Genomic DNA, 20,602 nt, shown 5'->3' with positions numbered 1-20,602 from the left:
GGTTCAAGTCCGGGCTCTGGCTGGGCCACTCAAGGACATTCAGAGACTTGTTCCGAAGCCACTCCTGCCTTGTCTTGGCTGTGTGTTTAGAGTCATTGTCCTGTTGGAAGGTGAATATTCACCCCAGTCTGAGGTTCTGAGTGCTCTGGAGCAGGTTTTCATCAAGGATCTCTCTGTACTTTGCTCAGTTCATCTTTCCCTTGATCTTGACTAGTCTCCCAGTCCCTGCCACTGAAAAACATCCCCACTGCATGATGCTGCCACCACCATGCTTCACCGTAGGGATTGTGCCAGTTTTCCTCCAGATGTGAGTTCAATCTTGGTTTGATCAGACCTGAGCATCTTGTTTCTCATCATCTGAGAGTCTTTAGGTGCCTTTGGCAAACTGCAAGCAGGGCTGCCATGTGCCTTCTACTGAGGAGTGGCTTCCATCTGGACAATCTACCATAAAGGCCTTCTGGAAGGTTCTCCAATCTCCACAGAGGACCTCTGGAGTGCTGTCAGAGTGACCATTGGGTTCTTGGTCATCTCCCTGACCAAGGCCCTTTTCCCCATATTGCTCAGTTTGGCCGGGCGGACAGCTCTAGGAAGAGTATTGGTGGTTCTAAACTAATTCAATTTCACAACTGATAGAGGCCACTGTGTTCTCCACTGTGTCCACTGTGTTCTTCAATGTTTCAGAGATAAAAAATAAATTAAAAAGTTTTGTATTTTTCGGGTATTTTGTGTAGATTTGAGAAAAAGTCAAGGGGGCTGAATACTTTCAGAATGCACTGTATCTATACTTTAATATATTTTGATTGAATTTACGAGGCATTGCAAGACAAGACATTGCGAGATACAGATTATCAAGATTTAGCCTATGCACACGGTCTGTCTGTCTGCCCGTCCTTTCGCTCCATCGCTGGCTTTTTTCTTTGCTATGAAATATGCAAGTGTGTGTTCAGTCTTCAGTCTGTTGCGTGTAGAATAGCTTAGCCTACTCATTGATAGCTTCTACTTTGGCTAACTTGTGAGACATTGCAAGCCAAGGACCAGGTCAACAAGTGCAGGACCCAGCTGAAGAACTCTGTTCAGGAGCTGAGAGAGAGCCTTACCACAGTGATGATGAGGAGAGAGCTAATGCAGGTAAAGGAGGAGATGGCAAAGGAGCCGCCTGTCATCAAGAGGGTGCTGCAGCATTGTAGAGACTCCTAGAGAGGAGCTACAGTAAAAATGTCTTAAAATCTGTTTTTGCTTTGCCATTATGGGGTATTGTGTGTAGATTGAGGTATGTGGAAAAAGCAAAGGGGTATGAATACTTTCCGAATGCATTGTATATGTGAACAGTAACCCGAGGAAGATTTTCTGTAGTATAAATGTACGTGTTCTAAACTTCCATAATAAGCACAATGTCTTAAATAAAAGCCAAAATGCTCCCGGTTGGCGCAGTGGTCTAAGGCACTGCATCTCAGTGCTAGCTGTGCCACCAGAGACTCTGGGTTCGAGCCCTGGCTCTGTCGCAGCCGGCCGCGACCAGGAGGTCCATGGGGCGACGCACAATTGGCCTAGCGTCGTCCGGGTTAGGCCAGTAGGGATATCCTTGTCTCATCTCGCACTAGCGACTCCTGTGGCGGGCCGGGCGCAGTGCACGCTAACCAGGTCGCTAGGTGTACGGTGTTTCCTCCGACACATTGGTGTGGCTGGCTTCCGGGTTGGATGCGCGCTGTGTTAAGACGCAGTGCGGCTTGGTTGCGTTGTGTTTCGGAGGAAGCTTGGCTCTCAACCTTCGTCTCTCCCGAGCCCGTACGGGAGTTGTAGCAATGAGAAAAGACAGTAACTACTAACAATGTCCACCAAAATAAGACAAATGTATGCTTGCCAGGGTTGCAATCTCAGCCCTGTGCTTTTTAATATTTACATCAACGACTTGACCACTATACTAGAAAAATACTCAGCCCCTGTTGTTACTCTCCACATATCAGAGGTTAAATGCGTGCTCTATGCAGATGACCTGTGCCTGCTGTCACCCACAGCATATGGCCTACAGCAGAGCTTGGACCTGCTAGAGCAGTCCTGCTAAACCTGGGCCCTGGCAGTAAACCCCAAAAAGCCCAAAATAAATGATTTTCCAGAGAAGATCCAGATCTCAGGGAATTAAGACAAATTCTCAATTGGTACAAAATACTGTACTGCAAATAGGAAATACCTATTCAAATTTGGCTAAAACCAATTTAATGTGTCATTAAACCAATTGCACTTCATTGCAGAGAGGTATAGGGTCCACTTGCAAAACAAGATTTCGTCCAATGGTTCAAACACCCCATTGAAATCCTGCATGCAGAGTTCTGTAATATTCTCCTACATGTCCAGGAGGAAAACTACAAACAATTTATGCATGGCAGAATTAGCCCAATTATCCACTAATAATGAAAATGTAAAAAAGAGCAATTACAGTACATTTTGGAAACATCTCAAATACAGTTACCCCCTCTCATATCATAACCAAGCCCTGCAATGGCTGAGAAAAAAAAGGAATCCCCTCATCCAGCTGGTCCTGGGGAGTTCATAAACAATGTATGGAGTAAAAAGTACATTATTTTCTTTAAGAATGTAGTGAAGTAAAAGCAAAAGTTGTCTAAAATATAAATAGGAAAGTAAAGTACAGGTACCCCCAAAAACGACTGAAGTAGTACTTTAAAGTAGTTTTACTTAAGTACTTTACACCACTGACTGAGACTGCAATAAAAGTAGAGCCCATATTAACCATCATCATCATCATTATGGTAGTCACAATTAGCGTCAGGAAATGTCAAATTCATTCACAACCATTGTCATCCGCCTACAGGCTAATGTTCTATAGCCACAATTTGCTCTAATTGGCTAACTTTGACTCCATCTGCTCCAAAGCAAAGTCTGGATAGACGGCTAAGCTAACGCTAAGCGCTAACCCAAAGGCAGTGGGTAAAATTTACCTTCATTAATACTGAACCAACTGACATTTTGGAACAGAATGAGAATAACAAGAGGAAAATCGATGCTGCGCTGCCAATAGCACACGACTGCTCTCAGAAAACAGCCTTGAGAAATTGCTGAGAGAGTAAGAAATCTACAAGACAACGAACCCAATCGATCTCACAGGGCAAAAACATTAATTTCTCAAAGCCAGATGGACTGGGATTTTAAATGTCTCGCACTCTATCCATTTCCATCTCGGTCTGTCTCCCTCTTTTTACATTTCCCTCTCCGTCTCTCTCTTGCTTTCTATTCCCCTCTCTCCATTTCCCTGTCTGCCTCTCTATTTCCATCTGTCTTTCTACCAATCTCTCTATCTCCCTCTCTGTCTCTCTCGTCACCTATTAGAGGGCAGGAAATAACTTCCACAAAGCTAAGGGATGGCCTGTGGGGCTTGGAGACTAATACACAAAATTAAGTAGGGATGAACAGAGTCACACAAGAGCTCTCAGACTGGAGGAGAGAGAGGTCCACTGCTGTAACCTAAGCAGTACTGAGAGTATTGGATGTGAAGGACTCCCACAGTAGACAGCCATAGTATTCCCCCAGGACACCACACACACACAGGGGACCTTTGCCTGGGACTCTCGGTCTTGGTGGTAAATAAAAACGAAATCCAACCCAGACGGAGGAAGAATGGATTTTTCCCAACATGTCCCTCAAGCCTCCTGTGTCCTCCTCCCTGAGAGCTCTGCTGGAGGTAGAACTCACATCCCTAAGTGCTTCTGATCTCTTATTTCCTAAACACTCCCTCTCTTAATACCTACTCTGACACTCTATCCTACACTCCACACTCTCCATGACCCTTCTCCCATCACATGAAAGCTGAACAGAATCTGAAACTTTATACAGTACAGTTGGTATACTGTTTGTGTATGTTTTTGCTGTGTGTGTGTCTGTGTGTTCTGGGTGAGGTGTTTACCTCCTGTTAGACACCCACTTCGCAGAGCAATATAGTTTCCCTTGACGCATGGGCCAATTCATTTACAAGTGAATAGGAAGTCTTGTTCTATTCTGTTCAGTGATGTAAACAGACAGACGTAAGACATTTAGCATACAGGTGGATTCGGTAGAGAGCCATGCTGCTCTGTGGCAGAGCGGAGCAGGGGGTGTGGTGGCTGTCAGATCATGTTAACCATGGGCGTGACAGCACAGAGAAGCATCACAGCAGCCGGTGTCAGGGCACATTTTTCAACAGCGTGAAGAGCCAAAAACAGCTCTGCCAAGCAGTGTTGAGCTCTACGGTTACACACTACACAGCGCAGGATGCAATGCACACAGACAGATCTTTAGCATGGTCACATGTTCTACTGTATACTCAAACAGGTAAGGTGTGCAAACCCAAACACTTGGACTAAACGCAAATCTTTCTAAACAACATATTTTACAGGAATTAATTGGCATTTGGTCTTATTCAAATATTTCTAAACAATATATTTCTTCATCCCTTCGGGATTCCGGTGGAGGGGAGGATGCATTTGACATATACATATTTGAACAGGGTCTCTGGGTTTGTGTGAGTCTATCTGTTTCTCTGGATTGCAGGGACAACAGCAGAAGTAGCAGGTGCTGTATCTCTGTTAGAGTACCTTATCTGTGCTGCTATCTGTGCAGAGTGAGGGGGTATAGTTTATCTTCCTTTAGCCCTCTGATGACATCTACAGTGGTTCCTCCTTTATAAGTTGCGAGCCTACACCACGGGACTTCCCCTCTTTCCACAGGGATTCTCTGCCTCTGACCCTATTACAGGGTCTGAGTCACTGGCTTACTGGTGCTCTTTCGTGCCGTCCCTAGGAGGGGTGCATCACTTGAGTGGGTTGAGTCACTGATGTGATCTTCCTGTCTGGGTTGGCGCCCCCCCCGTGGCGGAGATCTTTGTGGGCTATACTCGGCTTTGTCTCAGGATGGTAAGTTGGTGGTTGAAGATATCCCTCTAGTGGTGTGGGGGCTATGCATTGGCAAAGTGGGTGGGGTTATATCCTTCTTGTTTGGCCCTGTCCGGGGGTATCATCGGATAGGGCCTAAGTGTCTCCTGACCCCTCCTGTCTCAGCCTCCAGTATTTATGCTGCAGTAGTTTGTGTCAGGGGGCTAGGGTCAGTTTGTTATATCTGGAGTACTTCTCCTGTCTTATCCGGTGTCCTGTGTGAATTTAAATATGCTCTCTCTAATTCTCTCCTTCTCTCTTTCTTTCTCTCTCTCGGAGGACCTGAGCCCCAGGACCTTACCTGGCATGATGACTCCTTGCTGTCCCCAGTCCACCTGGCCGTGCAGCTGCTCTAGTTTCAACTGTTCTGCCTGCTTCTATGGAATCCTGACCTGTTCACCGGACGTGCTACCTGTCCCAGACCTATTATTTGACCATGCTGGTCATTTATGAACATTTGAACATTTTGGCCATGTTCTGTTATAATCTCTACCCGGCACAGCCAGAAGAGGACTGGCCACTCCTCATAGCCTGGTTCCTCTCTAGGTTTCTTCCTAGGTTTTGGCCTTTCTAGGGAGTTTTTCCTAGCCAACATGCTTCAACACCTGCATTGCTTGCTGTTTGGGGTTTTAGGCTGGGTTTCTGTACATCAATTTGAGATATCAGCTGATGTACGAGGGGCTATATAAATAAATTTGATTTGATTTTGATTTGACTTAGAGGTACCCAGCGGCACGGCTTCATTGCTCCAGACCACCACAAGAGGGAGTTAGAGCACTCATTATGCATTTGGGTCCCAAGGTTTTTATTTGACCAATCATAATGAGTGGTTCCAATGACGGATTTGACGCGAGCCACCCCTCCCGGGTGACAAAACATTACGGGGAAGCAAATGTAAGTAGTTATAACGTCATAACGAGTCAAGCAAAAAAATAACAATTGAGAGGAATATGAAAGTTAATGTAGAGACAAACAATTGTGCATATTTTTTTAATTGACGAAAATCACTATTTTGCAAGTTTTTTTTCTGTCATAACCAATACCAGGTGTATCAAACTCCATTCTGTGAATGATGCTGTGTCTGCATGTATGTATTACAATTATACACTTCAACATATCTATGGTTCGAATTCAGGCTGTATCACATCCGACCATGATTGGGAGTGCCATAGGGCTGTGCACAATTGGCCCAGCGGGTTTGGCCGGAGTAGGCCTTCAATGGCCGGGGTAGGCTAGTGCTGAAAATATAGCTAGCTTGTTATGCAAGTGTTGCACACCAAGAGATGGAGAAAACCTACACCAGTCGAGCAATTCATTTCAACAAAAATCTTCATTTTAATTTGAGATTACAAACAACAAGAGGGCTTAATTGGAGTCTATTTCTTCGGAGCCTTAGACCTATAAAAATTAACTTAACCTGTCTTAGGAAGGGGGTTGGTATTTTCACCTATGGATGAAAAGTGTGCCCAAATTAAACTGCCTGCTACTCAGGCCCATAAGCCCATATGCATATACTTTGTAGATGTGGATGGAAAACACTCTAAAGTTTCCAAAACTGTTAAAATAATGTCAGTGAGTATAACAGAACTGATATGGCAGGCGAAAACCCAAGGAAAATCCAACCAGGAAGGACTATTATTTTGAAAGGCTGTTTTTCCATTGAAAGCCTATCCACCATACAAAGACTTAGGACCCAGTTCACGATATCTATGGCTTCCTCAACATGTGACGAGTCTTTAGGCATTGTTTCAGGCTTTTACTCTGAAAAATGAGGGAGATACACCGCGTTCAATGAGAGGACAGTGAACAATTCCAGACATGAACCAAGCACGTGATCGGGAGCGCGCATTTCCTGTTTACCTTTTCCATTGACAAAGCTTTTGTCCGGTTGAAATATTATTTATGATTTATGACAAAAACAACCTGAGGATTGATTTTAAACATTGTTTGACATGTTTCTACTGTCTTTTATTGTACTTTTTTGACTTTTCGTATTGGTGTTGAGAGTGCGCATTGTGCCTTTGGATTTCTGAACTAAACGCACCAACAAAACGGAGGTATTTGGACATAAAGATGAACTTCATCGAACAAAACAAACATTTGTGGTCTAACATGGAGACCTGGGAGTGCCACCAGATGAAGATCATCAAAAGTAAGTGATTAATTTGAATGCTGTCTCTGACTTTTGTGACACTCTCCTTGGTTGGAAAATGGCTGTATGGGTTTCTATGGCTAGGAGCTGACCTAACATAATCGCAAAGTGTGCTTTTGCCGTAAAGCTTTTTTGAAATCTGACACTGCGGTTGCATTACGGAGAAGTTTATCTGTATTCGTATGTTTAACACTTGTATCTTTTATCAATGTTTATGATGAGTTTTTCTGTTATTTGTTGTGGCTCTCTGCACTTCCACCAGATGTTTGTTTGAGACAATGCATTTCTGAACATAACACACCCATTTCAAATGAGGTTTTTGGACATAGAGATTAACTTTATCGAACAAAACACACATTTATTGTGTAACATGAAGTCCTGTGAGTGCCATCTGATGAAGATCATCAAAGGTTAGTGATTAATTTAATCGCTATTTCTGACTTTGTGAGCCCTAGCCTTGGCTGGAAAATGGCTGTATGGTTTTCTGTGACTGGGTGCTGACCTAACATAATCGTTTGGTGAGCTTTTGCCGTAAAGCCTATTTGAAATCGGACACTGTGGCTGGATTTACAAGAAGTTTATCTTTAAAATGGTGGATCATGTTTGAGGAATTTTAATTATGGGATTTCCGTTGTTTTGAATTTGGCACCCTGCAATTTCACTGGCTGTTGTCGAGGTGGGCCGTTAACTGGCTGAGGTAGACTATGAGGCTTTATTAGGCCTACTTACAATTGCAACTGGTCAAAAATGTTGCATCCTACATAAAACAATTATTTAAAGAAAAAAGTCTGCATGTTCGATCTAAGCAATGTAAATAATAATATTTATATATTAATAAATTCCAAACTCTAAAAGTAATTGGAAAGGTAGGTACAAATTATGTGTGACACAATAAAGAACGTAAACAATATGTAAACAAGATGCTGCATTTTAATTTACAGTAGTGATGGACAACTGAAGGCATTTTGAAAACAGGATTTCAAACACTTGCTTTTCACAACTGTAGCCCATCATGCAAATGTTTCCTATTAGCAGGACAATAGACTTTTTATAACCCGGCTACTGTTGTGAAAATCCTCCAACTTGCAATGTATTCGATACTTAAGTACTCTAAAGTGTTACATTTCTAACTCAAAACAGCAGTACAGTATTTATTCAGCAACATCTTTATGCTTTTGTTAATAAAATAAAATAACGAGAAAAAAGATTTTCAAATACGGATGTTTACATAAACTACATTTTAGTCGCACTTCCACCCAGCTCCACAACCACAGGTAAAACCTTGATGAGAAGATCAATGTATTTGTTGCATTGTTGTATCGTCAATTTCTCTAGCCAAAACATCTTGATGGCCTTGACCAGTTCATCTTTGCTTGTCGGCTTGGCAGAGCTACGGATGCATGTTTTCAGTTGATGCCAAACAAATTTGATCGGGTTTAAATCAGGAGACCTACGTACATGTAGAGATAAAAAATATATATTTAGGTATTTGTAGGTATTTTATTTAACCTTTATTTTACTACATGAAGGCCTACTTACTCTGCTGGCGTCTTGACCCAGTTTATGCCCTCATTTGCAACGCAAACCTGGGCGGCAGTGTATTTTGGGTCATTGTCTGCATTTGGAAAAGAAAAAAATACATTTAGCTTAACAGCCAAAATCAGGTACAATAATAGAAATATACATGTAAATAGGCATAAACGCAACAAAATATTGCTATAATCCTGCCTTGAAAGAAACAATGTGTAGCCAGAAACACCTCTCTGACATAGGGTCCAGCATATCTCTTGATGATTTATTCCTCAAAGAAATTTTGAGCCATATACCTGAAAAAGGAGGCAAGAGTGAATTACAGTCCGTGAGGTATAGGCTACAATATTTACGGTACCTTTTGCTTTGCAAATAGCCAAACTTACCATCAAAAATCAAATATGGGCCTGGTCCCTGGCGAGAAATTGACCCCCCACACATGGAGTTTGAGCGGATGCTTGGAACTCGGCTTGTTTGGTCTTCCTTTTTTTCTGTAGCAATTTTGAGCAAATTGCTCAAGGGCCACGGGTTGATTCGTCTGTGAAGATGACATTATTGAATGTCTAGCCAGCTTTGATCCATGCCTGGGCCTGCAGGAAGCAAAGTTCTTTGTTTGTCAGACAAATCATTGGGTCGAAACTACAGAACAGTACAAAAGAAGCGAACACACATGGTTAATGTTCTGATCATAAAAAATATATATATATATATATGTGTGTATATGTGTGTAAAACATTTCTTACCGAGCCTTTCCGCAAATCCATGCAAGTTTCTTCAGCTGTCTTCTTACTGTAATTAGAGTGATGTCGATGTCGTGTCATTATGCCAACAGATTACATATTGCCTTTGCCGATCGCTCGTCATCTTCATTCATGAGTGAGTCGATGGCTTGAATAGTCTCGCTGGAAATGAAATACAATGTGAAAATGTGCAGTATACAGTAAAGACCAGCAGTCAATTTATTTAAGCATTATTTTTAGCATTATTAGGCCTACATTAAAGTATTGTAGCCTACTGTACCTGTTCATTTTCCTGGGCTTTCAAGTTAGGCGTAAAACAGGCATCTGATGATAGTGTTTGCGAACGGCACAGTCCTTGACCAAAATCCCCAAGTCTACCAGTATTTTTTGTCTCCTGTAGATTTTCTGTTCCTCCTGAAAGCCCTTAATTTGCTCAATTGAATAGAGATACTGGTCATGGTGCTACAGTATAATGAAAGTGAGGACAAGCAGCAATCTTCTGTATACTTACAGCCTATTGTAAAGTGGCTGAAAGTAACACCTTTCCTCACTCCACCCAAAACTCCACCCTTAACACAGTTAACATTCAAAAACGAGTTGTTAATAAAAAATAAAAAATCACAGTACCTTTCTGCTCATCTGCTTAATGTGCATTGGTCCAGAGCCAGGTGGTATTGGTGGAAAGTCACTCCTCATTAGCGGAGAGTCAGGCAGTATTGGCGGAGAGTCAGGTGGAGAATGACGCGTTGAAAAGGGCAACTCCACCTCCGACAGGCAGAGTCAACATACATCGCAGGTTCGTCAGGTCGTCGGTTCACCCTGACATTTCCATTCCTCTTCTGACAACAGAACTTGACCACAAATGCACACCAGGCACAGCAAGGGCCGCCCTGACCGTTATTATGTAGTTCTGCTATTCCAAGGATGTGTAACCAAACAGAGATACCATGAGTGGGCACAGAATACAAACTGGGATGGATCCCGAGGCAAATGTGGCTTACCAGTGAACCTCTGGGTGTTCATCATTAATACTGTGTCTCAGAAGTTTCTGTCCATGACTGATGCAACCCGAAAATAGCATTAAAGACAGAGTTAATGAGTACTTGAGGTCACCGAGAAAGTCTGTACATGGCCTGCTAACCCTTTTGTAAGGAATTAGGCACTTTCCCATGTTTACTACAGTATTTACTGTATGCTATGTTTACTTGTCAGACTGCACAAGTAAATAAAATTTAAAAAAAAAATATTGCCTAATAAACAAATGCAGGTGGCTTGTATCTTCTAAATGCTTTATGATCCATATGTAAAAGCATATACTGTACAGTCCTGTTTTTCTTCATCAGCTTTTGTTAATGATATAATGATAAAAATACTCTTTCAAAATGCTGATGTTTATTTAGTTATGGATCCATAACAAATAACTTGTTCAAATATGCCATGATACTCTTGAGAAATTTGTTGATTGAATATAAGCAAGTGATGTCTACTTTTTTTCCTTTTTCTCACTCACTCTAGGTTAAAGGAAAATGAAATCTCCAAAATATCGTTACTTTTTAAACAAAGTGATTATTATTATTAATACATTTAGAATGATATAAAAGCCCCTGAGGATCTGTGAGAATATCTAAAGGAAAATGCCCATTTAGATATTAATTTCCAATCCTCTAAATGTAATTATTGGCAGAGAGTCACGTCATTGAAAAAAACATTTGTTCAATATACTGTAGGCTTACCATAGGCGAAATTAGTCTCACTAGTGTTGAGTAATGTTTAATGAAGGCAAAATGTTTAGAATCCTCCAATCCTGTAGCCTACTCCCAACCGTTACGTCGTACTGGCTTTATTTATAAATTAGTGAGAATGTCTCACCCCATGTTCCTTTTTCTCACTCACTCTAGGTTAAAGGAAAATGAACAGGGATTTGAACCCTGTGAACCCACTTATCCCGCATTTTGTAGTACACATCACATTTATGTTGTGAAAACATCATAACTATGAAATAACACATATGGAATCAGTTCTTACAAATTCTTATTTACAAGGACAGCCTACTCCTTCCTCCCCGTTGGGGTTCTCCGCACCACACAGGGATTCTTTAGTTAAATATCCCAGTACTGTACTGCCTACCGTCACGTTGTACAGCGACATATTTTCCGTTCCATTCTAACAGATACCCAGAGGGTTTTTCCTGGAATAGAAACACCATAATATTAATCAAATTAATTTAGCAAGTACCAGTCAAAAGTTTGGACACACCTATTCATTCCTGGATTTTTCTTTATTTATACTATTTTCTACATTGTAGAATAATAGTGAAGACATTACAACTATGAAATAACATATATGGAATCAGTTCTTACAAATTCTTATTTACAAGGACAGCCTACTCATTCCTCCCCAATGGGGATTTGAACCCTGGTCTCCCACTTGCAAAGCATTCTGTAGTACAGACATGGCCTGCTCTCCCTTATGTTAGGAATTAGGCACTTTCCCATGTTTACTACAGTATGTATTGTAGACTGCACAGTAGCCTAATAAACAAATAAACACATTTCGGTAATAAAATAATGATAAAAAAATACTCTTTCAAAATGCAGATGTTGATTTGGTTATGGATCATAACGAATTACTATGGGAGAAAATATCACTGATTTACAGAAATATTGGAACAAAGTTGTCTAATGAAGGCAAACAATTTAGAATCCTCCGATCCTGTAGTCTACTCCCGACCGTCACGTTGTACAGCGCCATAGAAACCCTGAGGGTTTCATTTTTCTATGAATAGAAACCCCATAATATTAATCAAATTAATTAAGCCAAATTTCTTAAAATCAATCCCATATACTATGTTATTACAAAAAAGGTTTTAAATTCTCTGGTAATGCCAATACGGAAAACTATCAAATGCTTCTCAAAGATGCAGTGGTCAAACTTTTAAAGGAGGAACCACTGTACCTAATCTACCTTCAGCCACACACACGGAGAGAGAGAGAATGAGAGATGGAGAGGTATAGACACCACTTTCTCTTTTCCTTCTCTTACTCTTTCCCCCTGCTTCATTCATCTCCCCACACCACCTGCTCTCACTCTTTTTTTCTGCTAACTCTCTCTCTGCTTTTCTTTTCCCACAGCACCCAACTCATTCTTTCTGTGTGATTGCATATAGGCAGATAGGCAGTGCTACACAGCTCTGGGGATAAGAGAAGAGAGATGCCCTTGATTTCACCTTCTGTATCTTTTCTCTCTCTGCCCTCAATCTCTCTTTCCTCTATGGTCTTCATCTCTCACTTCCAGTCTTCTCTCAGTGCCGAATATTTCTTAATTCCATCCCTTTCCTGATTGAGCTTGTTCTCTTTCTTCCTTCCCTTTCTTCCTTCTCTCTATCCACTAATATTCTTCCTTTCACTCTCCTCCTAAATGTGTCGAGTCCCTTCATTCATCCCTCACTCTCTCCACTGTGCTACAAATCAGTTGTCAGTGCTGGTGCTGCGGTCCCTGGATGTGTACATCGCTCCCTGACAGCTGACAACACCCATTTTAATGCACGGGAACTGGGAGGGAGGATATTCTGTATAAGGAGTCAAGGTATGGGTGTATAATGATGCTGGGTGAGGCTGCAGGTGCAGGTGGATAAAGAGCTCATTTTAATCATAATGTGGTCACGGTGGACTGAGGTCCCTGAATTACCATACAACTTCAATTAAAACGCAGACTCAAATAGTCACCTATCCCTTTTAATAGTCGGGCATCAGCACACATTTCAGCAAATAAACGCCGGTTTCAAATAAATGCCGGGTGTAAATGAATTGTTTACGAGGTTAGCATGAATTCTTTACAAGCTTTAATGTTTGATTTGTTACATTAAGGACTCAAACATTATGGCAATAATTTGTTTTTATTGCCAGTAAGAAACTGCTAGCCATTGGCTGCAAACAGCGGAGAACTGCTAGTTAACTTGCAAACACAAAAACAGTCAACAACTTCGGGTACAGACCTCCAGAAATCGGCTGATCCCCTTCTAGTGGTGCAAGTAAGAACTGCTGAAAAAATGCATATTCAAAGAGGAGAATAATTATTATGTCAAGGACCTTTTTAGAAATAGAGGCATACTAAGATAAACGAAACGTGTCACAGTGTGTTAATGATAACACATTAGAACAGGAAAATAAGAAATAAAAAATGAAATGTTGGAAGTAAATGCTGGAATTAAATAATGAACTATGCTAATGAGCAAAAGCTGTGTGCATTATGCTGTGTGCATAATTAAGGAAATAGATGTCTGGCTCAAATTGAAACCTGTCTCTAATAAGCGCCTGTTGTGTTCAGCGATTTAAGCAATTGAGAGTGTCGTGTCTGTGACTACCATTAAATGTGAAGACTGTTATTTTATCAAATTAATTCTCTGTGTAATTATGTGATTAAACGAATCGGGTAAACTTTAATTAGGAAGTTGGGAAAAAGTTGGGAAAATGTTTATAAAGTCTCTATTTCCCAAATCAACTCCTCAGATATTTTCATATCTTATCGATTAGTCATTCTCATTAATGTATTATTATTACCTCATCAGTTCTCATTACTGAATGTCGCAAACCCTTGCATATCTGCACAAACCCTAGCCTAAATCATGAATCAGCGATGTATGAATTGGCTTAATTATTTATTTACCAACTAACTAAATTATCACAGAAATACATAACAAACAAACAGTAGATACTGGTTACTAACACAATGCATTGATAAGTCCCTAGTGGGCTAAACTGGTATGATTGGTTTGGTAGACAATGGAAAGGTGTGGGGACAGGAAAAGATCGGGAGAGACTAAATGGATTCACTACACACAATTGATAAATACATGAATTGAAATGCTAATCCTTTGCACATGAATGGCCGCTCATTCAAGAATAATTGCAATGTATATATTTACGCCTGTATGTCGATGTTGTCTTCTTTGTGGAATCGCCGGTCCATCTGTCGGGGAGTCAGTTCAGCAGAGAGTCTCTGGTTAACTTCCCCAGAAGTCATGTCTTTCGTAGTTGTAGCTTTCTCAGCGGCTCTGGATAGTGTCTGTTGTAATAGATACGTCAGGCGTACAGATGGTTGTTGCATAGAATAGATGCGGTTGTCGATATTCTCGTACTAGACTAATGTAATTTCCAGCTGCAGACTAGTAATTATACATCTAGGATTTGCACTTATTCCGTAGTGATCGAATCTAGAGTTTAACTATTTCCAGCCGTGTAGTCAAAACTACAGCTGTATGGTCTGTGGCCATTTCAACATGTCGCGTCAGCTCCATATTTTCTGGTCTAATGATCTATAGCCATTCCAATGTGGGGACTCTGTCCCGGCGTTCTCTGACTTAATATACATTTTGTAGGAAATGGGTTTTATACTCTGTGGAAGAAGGGTCGGTTCTATGATGCCTAATGTAATGTCTGGGCTCACGGGGGTGTGGCCCTGACAAGTTAAACTTCATATGAAAATCCATACTCTCATTTAGAAGGTTAACATCACATTACATCTTTTCACAAATAGTTTCATGTTTAATCACATACATTTCACAATATTTAAATGTAAACCTGACAGTTGGGAAATGTAAACTTTAAGAGATACAGTTGTGTGTGTTTCCTGTCCTCCATGATATCACCAATTGAAACACACTCATCATGACTGTCCCTTAAGTGTCCACGGACCACTCCCACATTCTCAAAAAAAGAAATACTGTTGAATTATTCCAGCTTTTGATGTCCAAGGGTCTCTCTTGTGTTCCACAGTTTACATTCCATTCTCGAACACTGTAGAGCATAGAGGCAGTGTATTTTATGACCGCCATAAAACAGACAACTTCACGCTCTCCCCCTCTATGAGAGAGAGCGCGCGCTGTAGAGCGAACCCACTGTAACCTGATCCTTCAGATCGTCACAGGAGAGTTATGACAAGAGCGATACTAAAATCTATCTACATATGTTTGGTAGTGAGCAAGTTTCCGGTTTCAAAGTTTAATCGCCAAGAGCACAGGATACAACGGGTGTAAAACAGTACAGTGAAATTCATACCTTTTTTTCCCCAACAATGCGTTGATAATAATAATTATCACATAGATAATAATAGAAATGAGAATAAAGAACACACAAGAACTACGATGCGAGTTATAGAAACATGAGAATGTAACCAAGTATTCATTTGACTTATTTAACTGTTATTTAACTAGGCAAGTCAGTTAAGAACAAATTCAACAATACATAAAGAGAGACCTAAGACAACAACATAGCACGGCAGTAACACTTGATAACACAGCATGGTAGCAACACAATATGGCAGCAGCACAAAACATGGTACAAACATTTTTGGGCACAGACAACAGCACAAAGGGCAAGAAGGTAGAGACAACAATACAGCATGCAAAACAGCCACAACTGTCAGTAAGAGTGTCCATGATTGAGTCTATGAATGAAGAGATTAAGATAAAACTGTCCAGTTTGAGTGTTTTTTACAGCTCTTTCCTACCGCTAGCTGCAGCGAACTGAAAAGACAAGCGGCCCAGGGATGTGTGTGCTTTGGGGACCTTTAACAGAATGTGACTGACAGAACGGGTGTTGTATGTGGAGGATGAGTGATGCAGTAGATATCTAAGATAGAGGGAAGTGAGGCCTAAGAGGGTTTTATAAATAACCATCAACCAGTGGGTCTTGCGACGGGTATACAGAGATGACCAGTTTACAGAGGAGTATAGTGCAGTGATGTGTCCTATAAGGAGCATTGGTAGAAAATTTGATGGCCGAATGGTAAATAACATCTAGCCGCTCGTGAACACCCTTACCTGCCGATCTATAAATTATGTCTCCATAATCTAGCATGTGCAGGATGGTCAGAATCAGAGTTAGTTTGGCAGCTGTGGTGAAAGAGAAGCGATTATGATAGAGGAAACTAAGTCTAGATTTAACCTTAGCCTGCAGCTTTGATGAGAGACGGAAAGTGTATCGTTTAGCCATACTCCCAAGTACTTGTATGAGGTTACTACCTCAAGCTTTAAACCCTCAGAGGTAGTAATGAGATATGTATGTATGGAGCATAATGTATTTACAGTTTTATTCACGTTTTCAAGTACTGGTGACAAATAATGCATTCCGTTTATTGCATAGATTGTAATGGACACCTATGACGTGTGTATAATACTTCTTTGAAGGGTGTACTGATTATAATGAGCTAATAATAAGCTATATGCCAGCTATGTGTGGCGTCATGTTTGTTGACATTATACAATGCATTCTGCATGTCACGTAAACATCTGTCAGACCAAAGGTATTATAATGAGGTGATCTTATCTTTCGGGTAAACTTCCGGAAGTGAATGAAAGGAAGTAAATGATCATAGACGACACACCCCCTTCAACATGCAAACTGCAAATAGACCAAACTCATCTTCTCTCCTCTTATTATATTTGGTCGACAAAATACAAACTACCCTTGTTGGATAACCTTTGATTTCTATAAAGAGTTTTACTCAATTATTTAGATCAATGTTGAGCTCACCCGTGATCTGATGAATTATAAATATTTATTGTTATTAGCTAATTCATTTTGTGGGTTCTGTCAGCCGATAGTTATCAAAATATGACCGCTTGTGTTACGTCAATCTTTCCTCACATTCAGGACATAACTTTGTAAGCTAGCTCAAATGCTGACTTTTGCGTCAATCGAAACTGGACGTTCTAAATAAGTGTTTTAATCACACCATTTTGAGCGTATGCTGCAGGGACCCTGGTAGAATGATCACAACCTTTTGTTGGTACAGTTGAAGTCGGAACTTTACATACACCTTAGCCAAATACATTTAAGCTCAGTTTTTCATAGTTCCTGACATTTGACATCCTAGTAAAAATGTCCTTTCTTAGGTCAGTTAGGATCAACACTTTATTTTGTGAAAAGTCAGAATAATATAGTAGAGAGAATGATTTATTTCAGCTTTTATTTTTTTCATCACATTCCCAGTAGGTCAGAAGTTTACATACACTCAATTAGTATTTGGTAGCATTGCCTTTAAATTGTTTAACTTGAGTCAAACGTTTTGGGTAGCCTTCCACAAGCTTCCCACAATAAGTTTTGGCCCATTCGTCCTGACAGAGCTGGTGTAACTGAGTCAGGTTGGTAGGCCTCTGCTCGCACACACTTTTTCAGTTCTGCCCACAAATGTTCTATAGGATTGAAGACAGGGCTTGGTGATGGCCATTCCAATACCTTGACTTTGATGTCCTTAAGCAATTTTGCCACAACTTTGGAAGTATGCTTGGGAACAATGTCCATTTGGAAGACCCATTTGCGACCAAGCTTTAACTTCGTGACTGATATCTTGAGATGTTACTTGTCACACCCTCACCATAGTTTGCTTTGTATGTTCTATGTTTTGTTTGGTCAGGGTGTGATCTGAGTGGGCATTCTATGTTGGATGTCTTGTTTGTCTGTTTCTGTGTTTGGGCCTGATATGGTTCTCAATCAGAGGCAGGTGTTAGTCATTGTCCCTGATTGGGAGCCATATTTAGGTAGCCTGTTTTGTGTTGGGTTTTGTGGGTGATCGTTCCTGTCTTTGTGTTTATTACACCAGATAGGGCTGGTTTAGTTTTTTCACGGTTCTTGTTTTTCTATATTGTTCTATTTTCATCCTTATTAAAGATGTATCTAAATAACCACGCTGCGTTTTGGTCCGCCTCTCCTTCAACAGAAGAAAATCGTGACATTACTTCAATATATCCATATAATTTTACTCCCTCATGATGCCATCTATTTTCTGAAGTGCACCAGTCCCTCCTGCAGCAAAGCACCCCCACAACATGATGCTGCCATCCCCGTGCTTCACGGTTGGGATGGTGTTCTTCGGCTTGCAAGCTCCCCCTTTTTCCTCCAAACATAACGATGGTCATAATGGCCAAACAGTTCTATTTTAGTTTCATCAGACCAGAAGACCATTTCTCCAAAAAGTACAATCTTTGTCCCCATGTGCAGATGCAAACCATAGTCTGGCTTTTTTATGGCAGTTTTGGAGCAGTGGCTTCTTCCTTGCTGAGCAGCCTTTCAGGTTATGTTGATATAGGACTCGTTTCACTGTGGATATAGATACTTTTGTACCTGTTTCCTCCAGCATCTTCACCAGGTCCTTTGCTGTTGTTCTGGGATTGATTTGCACTTTTCACACAGGTACGTTCATCTCTAGGAGACAGAACGCGTCTCCTTCCTGAGCGGTATGACGACTGCGTGGTCCCATGGTGTTTATACTAGCGTAAAATTGTTTGTACAGATGAACGTGGTACCTTCAGGCGTTTGGAAATTGCTCCCAATGAAGAACGAGACTTGTGGAGGTCTAAAATTTGTTTCCGAGGTCTTGGCAGATTTCTTTTCATTTTCCCATGATGTGAAGCAAAGAGTCACTGAATTTGAAGGTAGGCCTTGAAATACATGTACACACTGTGTGAATCAGGCCTTCATTGTCAAATTGCTGCAAATAAACCACTACTAAAGGACACCAATAATAAGAAGAGACTTGCTTGGGCCAAAAAACACGAGCAATGGACATTAGACTGGTGGAAATTTGTCCTTTGGTCTGGAGTCCAAATTGGAGATTTTTGGTTCAATTCATATAACATTTTATTTGTCATATGCGCCGAATACAACACCTTACACTGAAATGCTTACTTACAAGCCCTTAACCAACAATGCCAGTTTTAAGAAAAATACACGTTAAGTGAAAAATAGAGAGTAAAAAATAAGAAATAAAAGTAACAAATAATTTAAAAGCAGCAGTAAAACAACAATAGCGAAGCTTTTTACAGAGGGTACCGGTAGAGTCAATGTGCGAGGGCACTGGTTAGTCAAAGTAATTTAGGTAATATGTACATGTAGGTAGAGTTAAAGTGACTATGCGTAAATAATAAACAAAGAATATCCGCAACGTGTCTTTGTGAGACGCGGTGTGGGTGAACGGAGGATCTCCATATTTGTATTTCCCACTGTAAAGCATGGAGGAGGAGGTGTTATCTTGTGGGGGTGATTTTCTGGTGACACTGTCTGTGATTTATTTAGAATTCAAGGCCCACTTCACCAGCATGGCTACCACAGCATTCTGCAATGATACGCCATCCCATCTGGTTTGGGCTTAGTGGGACTATCATTTGTTTTTCAACAGGACAATGACCCAGCACACCTCCAGGCTGGGTAAGGGATATTTTATGAAGAAGGAGAGTGATGGAGTGCTGCAGCAGATGACCTGGCCTCCACAATCCCCCGACCTCAACCAAATTGAGATGGTTTGGGATGAGTCGGACCGCAGAGTGAAGGAAAAGCAGCCAACAAGTGCTCAGTATATGTGGGAACTCCTTCAAGACTGTTGGAAAAGTATTCCAAGGGAAGCTGGTTGAGAGAATGCAAAGCTGGCAAAGGGTGGCTATTTGAAGAATCTCAAATACAAAATACATTTTCATTTGTTTAACACCTTTTGGGTTACTACATGATTCCATATGTGTTATTTCATAGTTTTGATGTCTTCACTATTATTCTACAATGTAGAAAATAGTAAAAAATAAAGTAAAACCCTTGAATGAGTAGGTGTTCTAAAAAACCTTTGACCGGTAGTGTATATAAAAACACTCCGGACCCCGAAATTGTTCATCCTAATATTTATATATTTCTTAAATCCATTGTTTAACTTTTAAATTTGTGGGTATTGTTGTGAATTGTTAGATATTACTTAGGAACACAAGCATTTCACTACACCCGCAATAACATCTGCTAAATACGTGTATGCGACCAATAACATTTAATTTCATGCTGTATGCATCAAAACAGTGTCCTCTCTCTACCCATGAGCTAGTCATCTTGCATGCTCTCTATTTAGATAGCTCACCTACATACAACCATTCCACCTTTCTCCAAAATGTGCACACACACATTAGTCCTTCCCACTCTTGTGTTAATGTAAACCTCATCGGCATCAATGGTTCTATTCCTTTAAGAGACCCCCTTTATCCTCTTCATCCCCCACTCACGTACTCGACCTCTCTTTATCTCCTTACCCCCCTGCCTTGATTTACAACATGACGCCACCTGCACTCACTCTCTCAATCCCCTCTCCTTCCCTTGCTCTGCGGCTTACTCACTGTCTTTCTCAGGTAAAACAGACTCACACAGACCATTACCCAGAATTCCTGCGGTGGAGAGGGGTGTGTGTGTGTTGTGTGTGTGGTGGGGGATGAAAAGTACATCTTACGGGAA

At 40.9% G+C, this 20,602-nt stretch overlaps 1 protein-coding gene and 1 long non-coding RNA gene across 2 annotated transcripts in view; both read right to left on the bottom strand.

Moving 5' to 3' along the window:
- Positions 1-20,602, bottom strand: part of LOC112232986 (wiskott-Aldrich syndrome protein family member 1-like) — a 155,153-nt gene that overhangs the window by 38,800 nt on the left and 95,751 nt on the right.
- LOC112232987 lies at positions 7,984-11,596 on the bottom strand. The gene is made up of 6 exons (XR_002950713.2): positions 9,622-11,596; positions 9,345-9,503; positions 8,988-9,191; positions 8,831-8,897; positions 8,611-8,686; positions 7,984-8,521 (listed from the first exon to the last, which is right to left on the bottom strand). It is a non-coding gene; the product is annotated as an uncharacterized LOC112232987 (long non-coding RNA).

The sequence above is a fragment of the Oncorhynchus tshawytscha genome, linkage group LG05, assembly GCF_018296145.1.
Source record: "Oncorhynchus tshawytscha isolate Ot180627B linkage group LG05, Otsh_v2.0, whole genome shotgun sequence".
Lineage (NCBI taxonomy): Eukaryota > Metazoa > Chordata > Actinopteri > Salmoniformes > Salmonidae > Oncorhynchus > Oncorhynchus tshawytscha.
The sequence above is the reverse complement of the archived record's forward strand: the minus strand, read 5'-3'. Positions and strand labels throughout refer to the sequence as shown.